The sequence below is a fragment of the Podarcis raffonei genome, chromosome 2 (genome assembly GCF_027172205.1).
Source record: "Podarcis raffonei isolate rPodRaf1 chromosome 2, rPodRaf1.pri, whole genome shotgun sequence".
NCBI classification, from domain to species: Eukaryota; Metazoa; Chordata; class Lepidosauria; order Squamata; family Lacertidae; genus Podarcis; species Podarcis raffonei.
In genome coordinates this window covers 89,888,903-89,895,964 of record NC_070603.1, presented here as the reverse complement: position 1 = coordinate 89,895,964, position 7,062 = coordinate 89,888,903, and the positions used below count along the sequence as shown (strand labels likewise).

Below are 7,062 nucleotides of genomic sequence, written 5' to 3'. Positions count from 1 at the left end.
TGCAGGGGGGAGAGAGAAAGAGAAAGGAAGGAAGGGCTTGGGGGGGAGAGAACTTTTGCCTCACTTTCCTCCCCCTCCCCCCACTTAACCCCACCCCCCCGCCTCGTCCCTCCAGTGGCAATGGGTAGACAATTGCCAGTTTTTGATACTGGGTAGTAGATTGCAGCCTGGTTTATTGCTTTCATTTTATGGATCAATGGTCTCATTAGATAGTAAAATTCATGTTAAATTGCTGTTTTAGGTGTTGTTTTTAATTGGAACGGATTAATCCATTTTACATTGCTTTCTATAGGAAAGCACACCTTAGTTTTGGAATGCTTTGGTTTTGGAACAGACTTCCAGAACAGATTAAGTTTGAGAACCAAGGTACCACTGTGTGTGTGTGTGTGTGTGTGTGTGAGAGAGAGAGAGAGAGAGAGAGAGAGAGAGAGAGACCCCAGCAATTGCTCTGGAATGTCTCAGGGCAGCAGTATTTCCACTCACAAATGACTTTAGCCATTGAGGTCCCCAATCCAGGCACGTTTTCCTGGGGAGGAAATCCCATGGAACTGTTGGGATTTATTTCCAAGTGGAAGACAGCCTCCAGATCAGGATTAGAAACAACCATTTCCCCCGCAAATGGTGCCCAAATTGCTTCCTTTGTTTCTCATAGATTGCAGTGTATTTTATTGTAGTACACATTCAATTCCATAAAATGATGTTCATCTTAAGGCTGCACAATACCTCCTGCAGTCCTGCATCAATTTTGAGCTTTTCCATCATGCCCACTTTTCCTCCCCACTGCACCCCACCCTGTTACTGTGCTTTCCCTCCAGTTTACTCCAAGTAACATTTCTGGGTATTCCCAAATCTTTTTCCCCACACAGTGACATTGTAGGTGGTGCTGATAAAGATATACCTGAATGGCAGCTTTATGATAAAGATATACCTGAATGGCAGCTTTATTTCTTTCCCACAAATGGACCAGGGCTCCTGCCCACCAATTACTGCATCCACACAGTTGCAAGGATGTCCAGGAATCAGCATCCCAGAAGCTGCCTGCTTCTTCTTGCAATGCTTCCCAATCAGCGTCCCTCTCTTTACACACAAGGTGTCTGCTGCAGTGGGCAAGGGCAGCCCTTCCCTGGGCATGCAGCAGTGAGCCATCTTAGCTGCGCTGCCAAGTGGGGAGATGCTTTTCCCAGCCAGTAGGGGGAAAGCAGGGGAAAGTTGGACAAATTTGTTTTTAAGGTGCTGGAACGGAGGTCCGGAGAATTCTGGCTGAAGAAAAGACCCTGTAATCCTGTTAGAAGAAGCACTTCAGCTTCCAGTTCCTAGGAAATGTTCATGAGCAAGCTGCAGGTTCCTCATTCCTGTTCTAAAAAGCAGGTGTCTTCCCCCAATGATCCTGGGAACTGCAGTTTGTTAGGGGCTCTGGGAATAGCTCCCATTAGCAGAGATCCGTGGAGTCCTAGGAATTCAGTAATGAGGAGGAACCAGGAAGGTAGGAGGAGCTCAGATTCCAGGTTCTTGAATTGGGGAGGGACCCCCTGCGTTGGAAATGGAAAACGGTTGGGTGTTGAGTGTCCCAGGATTGGGGCTGGGAAAACACCCTACAAGTTGAGTGTCAACAGAGAACGGGAGAAGAGCCTTCCTGCATGAGAGCAGGAAGGAGATGCTCTCGTCTTGAAGTGGGTGGGCCAAGTTTCTTTGGGAGCAATGTCAGGACAGGGGCATTGGGCATCCGTTCCCCACGTCTGCCAGGAGGATACCAAGTCCTTCTTTCCTTCACAGGGCCATGCTTCAAGAGAATGGTCTTCATCGCCAGCACCCAAGCTGTTGGACAAGAGCGAGACTCCGTCATCCGTGGCATTCCAGTCTTTCCTTTCTGGATTGTAAAGCCCTTCCAAGTCGCTGGAGGAATCCATGCTGCTCAGTGCCTTGCATGTCTTCTGGGATGTCACACATGCTGTCTGAATGTGCCAGTCCCTGACAAGAGGAGAAGGGCATCACTAGCATATATTAAAACTCAATAAAGAAATTGGAGGAACTGGTTGCTTTCGATATGCCAAAGATTAAATAATATATTGTGATCAAGATTGTTAAAAAGAAAAATTAACAAGCAGTTTTCTTACCTTCTCTGCCTGTTGCTGGGAGCTCTGCTTAAGAAGTCACTCCCCCTTCTCCCCTTTGAGGCTGCTGTTCAGCAGGTGAAGCTGATTCCTGCCCCATGACACTACCCCCCTCCCCAAGGTGCACCTCCACCTGCTGGATGGGTGCCGCCTTTCAGGGAGCATGACGGTGGAAGTGTTGGACCAACCAGGTGTTGGGGGAGCATGGACATGCAAGGCATCTTCCCATGAGGATTTTCCACTAAGTCCATGTGCATTTAAAAGGCCGTAGCCCCCCAATTTCTATCATCATCTTTGGCGATCACACAGCCGAGTAAGATTGTCTTCCATGAACGCGATCTTAACAGTGAGTCCATAATGGACTGTGGAGGCCAATTCTGGGTCCACACATCCTTCCACGGTGGGGACATAGGTTTCCTGGCGGGAGTCGATCACAGTGAGGGTTTGCCGCATGTGCCTTCATCTTAGCATGTTTCTCCCTTTCATCCTGATTTCGAGCGTCTTCAAAGTCCATGACACCTTTGGTAAAGGCTGTTCTCCAATTGGAGTGCTCACAGGCCAGCCTTTCCCAACTGTTTATACTACATTTCTTTTAGATTTGCCTTGAGAGAGTCTTTAAACCTATTTCGTTGACCACCAGCATTACATTTTTAAGTTGCTTGGGAATACGATAATCAGGTATAGCCCAGGTCTGTAAAGCAGCTTTCCAAGTAATTGGAGGGGGTGGTGTGAGGTATCTGGGCCTCAGCAGTACAAGCCAAGCCCTAGCTCCATGGCTCTCTTAAATTGAGGGAATTCAGTTCCCAGGCAGCTGGCAGAGCCCCTCTTCTCTTGTCAGGGAACAGCCACATGCCCTGGGCAATGGCGACTGGACTACAGTGGTACCTCGGGTTATAGACACTTCAGGTTACAGACTCTGCTAACCCAGAAATAGTACCTCTGGTTAAGAACTTTGCTTCAGGATGAGAGCAGAAATTGTGCGGCGGCGGCAGCAGCGGGAGGCCCCATTACCTAAAGTGGTGCTTCAGGTTAAGAACAGTTTCAGGTTAAGAATGGACCTCCAGAACGAATTAAGTTCTTAACCCGAGGTACCACTGTATTGATCCTAAGCTGAAGAGCTGACCTGCCCAGCTTCAGGTCCTCCACCAAGTACCCCCCCTTCTAGAACCCACCGCTCTCAACTGCCCCCCCCCCGCAACATTCAAACTCCTTTTCCAAGCCTCCTCCAATCTTCTCTCTCCACCAGAATTCCACTCTCTCCCCCTTTCCTCCCTGCTTGACATTTCCTTTGGAATTCTAATATCACCTCAATTATCCTCTTATACAATTTTTTTAAAAATAGACTTAGGGGGGATCCCACTAAACCCTGGAAATTGAGAAATGGCACAGTTTGGGATGATTTGGGTTTTCAAGGGAGAAATACAAGCTGCAAGGGCCATTAAGAAACAATTCAAGGCCCCTGGGAGACTAACTGGAAATGCAAGAGAAGTCCTTCTGACTTGCCCTGCAGTGTGAACAGAGGCAAGGGATCTGGAAGTGGGCCAGGATAACTGGGTGTGAGGTGGCAGGAAAAGAGAGGCTTTGAGCAAGGGGTGCTGAGGAGTCGGAGGAGGAGTCTGGAATCCAACTAGGGAAGGCTGGCTGCCCTGCTGTGGGGAACAAGTCCCTCTTGAAAGGACCATGCTGTATTCTTTCCTAAAGCTACAAGAAATCATCCATGAGGACCAAACGGGTTTCCTTCCTGGCAGACAGATGAGAGATAATGTGAGGAATATAATAAATACTTTAGAATATCTGACAGCTAGGAACGAAAGACAGGCAATGTTAATGTTTGTTGATGCCGAAAAGGCATTTGACAACGTATCATGGGATTTTATGTTGAAAAACATGGAATATATGGAATTGGGGAATGATTTCTTGAATGGAATTAAGGCAATATACACTGATCAAAAGGCGAAATTGATAGTGAATAGTGTGATAACAGAAGAAATTAAAATATCAAAAGGTACTAGACAGGGCTGTCCGCTTTCACCCCTGTTGTTCATAATGGTCTTGGAGGTCTTGCTGAATTCAATCAGGAAAAATGAAAGGATAAAGGGGGTGATAGTAGGCCAAAATGAATATAAAGTCAAGGCCTTTGCCGACGACTTGGTAATAATGGTGGAAGATCCGATGAATAGTGCCCTTGAAGTGTTGGAGGAGATCGAAAAGTTTGGTGAGGTGGCAGGCTTTAAGTTAAATAGGAAAAAAACTAAAATTATAATCAAAAATATGGATCAAACAATGACTGAAGTGCTGCAGCAACAAGTGGGTATTGAAGCTGTAAAAAAGGTTAAATATCTGGGAATATGGATAACACCAAAAAATATCGATTTGTATCAAAATAATTATATTCCGGTGTGGAATCGAATTAAGAAAGATTTGGAGGGATGGGGAAGGTTAAAATTATCTTTTTGGGGTAGAATCTCAATGGTGAAGATGAACGTGCTCCCAAGGATGCTATTTCTATTTCAAATGATTCCAATATTAAAAGGAGTAAAGATATTTGAGGAATGGCAAAGAATGATTTCAAGATATGTCTGGCAGGGCAAAAAGCCGAGAATTAAATATAAACTATTAACAGACGCAAAAGAAAGAGGAGGCTTTGCCCTGCCAGATTTAAAATTATATTATGAGGCGTCATGTCTTTGCTGGGTAAAAGAATGGATAAAACTTAAAAATACCAAACTATTGGGTTTAGAGGGTTTTGATGCTAGATTTGGGTGGCACGCGCATCTATGGCAAGGGAAGAAATTGGGTTACAAATCGTTCGAAAACCACATCTTCCGGAAATCGTTAATGGAAGTGTGGGACAGATATAAGAACATATTAGAAATGGGAGTCCCACACTGGCTATCCCCATTAGAGATTATGGGAGTTAAGAAAATTAATATGAGAAATAATTGGATTACTTATGGAGATTTGGTGGTAAAAGAAGATGGGAAATGGAGACTGAAACCATATGAGCAAGTAAAAGAACATGTATCTGATTGGCTGCACTACTATCAGATAAGTAATATGTTTAAAAAGGATATGAAAGAAAGAGGGTATAAAGAAAAAGATTTGAAATTCCAAACAGAAATTGTTAATAACGATTGTAAGATAATTTCAAAAATGTACAAAATTTTATTGGAATGGCACACGATGGATGAGGAAGTTAAAGCAGTAATGATTCATTGGGCCAGAGATTTAGGGTATAACATAGATTTGGAGGATTGGCAAAAAATATGGAATGAAAACTTGAAGTTTACAGCATGCACTACGCTGAAAGAGAACACCATGAAGATGGTATATAGATGGTATATGACCCCAGCTAAATTAGCAAAAATGTATAAAATTTGTAATAAATGTTGGAAATGCGGGGAGAAGGAGGGTACATTTATACATATGTGGTGGGAGTGCAAAAAAGTGAAGGGATTCTGGGAATTGATTTATAATGAGTTAAAGAAAATGCTGAAATACAGCTTTGTAAAGAAACCAGAGACCTTCCTATTGGGAATAACTAAAAATGATATAAATAGGAGGGATCGTAAACTCTTCCAATACGCAATAACAGCTGCGAGAATATTGCTGGCCCAAAGGTGGAAGCAGGAGGAACTTCCAAATATGGAAGAATGGAGAGAAAAATTAACAAACTTTGCAGAACTTGACAAATTAACTGGGAAAATCAGACTTCAGAGAGATCATAAGTTTTTAGAGGACTGGGGAAAATTTAGAGATTATTTGAAAACTGTATGTGAGGAAAATACAACGCTAGTGTGTTTCAAAGAAGCTTTGTGAAAAAAATAGGGAATATTGCAAAAATGTGAAAGAGGATGGAAAAATGTATTAAAATGGTGATACTATAATTAAGGAATGTGTAGATAGGAATTTAAGTATGGATGATTGTCAGAGGAGTTGAGGGAGGTCCAATAAGTTAAAATATGTGATGTCAAAAATTGTATGATTGGAGATATTATGGAAAAATTTCTTTTTTCTTTTAATAAATATTATCAAAAAAAAAAAAAGGGGGATCTGGAAGTGGGCCAGGATAACTGGGTGTGAGGTGGCAGGAAAAGAGAGGCTTTGAGCAAGGGGTGCTGAGGAGTCGGAGGAGGAGTCTGGAATCCAACTAGGGAAGGCTGGCTGCCCTGCTGTGGGGAACAAGTCCCTCTTGAAAGGACCATGCTGTATTCTTTCCTAAAGCTACAACAGTCTCCGCCATGTCTCAGTTCTCCAAAGGTGAGAGCCTGGAACCCTTTGGCTCTTGCCACCACTCGTCAGAGAGAGGGGAGGCACCCAACTTTTGGAGCAATACTTTCTACATCCTGCTCTGTCAAGTCATCCTATTAGATGCACATAAGCTTCCCGTTCCTGCTTCCTAGGAAATTGGGGGAAGTGAGCTGCAGGTTCTCCTCCCTGATCTAAAAAGCAAGTGTCTTCCCCCAAAAAATCTCGGGAATTGTAGTTTGTCAGGGGTTCTGGGAATTGTAGTTCTGTGAGAGGGAAGCTACAATGCCCAGGATCATTTGGCGGACGTCATGTGCTTTAAATGCTCATTGGATGCACTTTTAATCCTAGGATCATAGAATTGTAGAGTTTGGAGGGACCCCGAGCATGGGTTACTATAGCAAGGCTAGCTTCATCCAAGATTCATCATAGCTGGCATAATGACTGGAGCTGAAAATAGGCACTACTTGCCATGGATGACATATCGGGCTTCCAGTGATGATGTTGAATCAAGGAGCACTCCCAGGTTACAACCATAATAAATCAGGTGGGAGTGCAATTGAAAGTAACAGAAATGAAGTTCCTCAAACATTCCTACCTTTCCTGAACTATTTTTCAACCAAGTACCGTATTTTTCGCTCTATAAGACACACCAGACCACAAGACGCACCTAGTTTTTGGAGGAGGAAAACAAGGGGGAAAA

At 43.8% G+C, this 7,062-nt stretch overlaps 1 protein-coding gene across 1 annotated transcript in view; it reads left to right on the top strand.

The window, feature by feature from the left end:
* TATDN2 (TatD DNase domain containing 2) overlaps positions 1 to 7,062 on the top strand; it is a 159,346-nt gene that overhangs the window by 95,393 nt on the left and 56,891 nt on the right. The gene's annotated exons all lie outside the window — the stretch shown is intronic.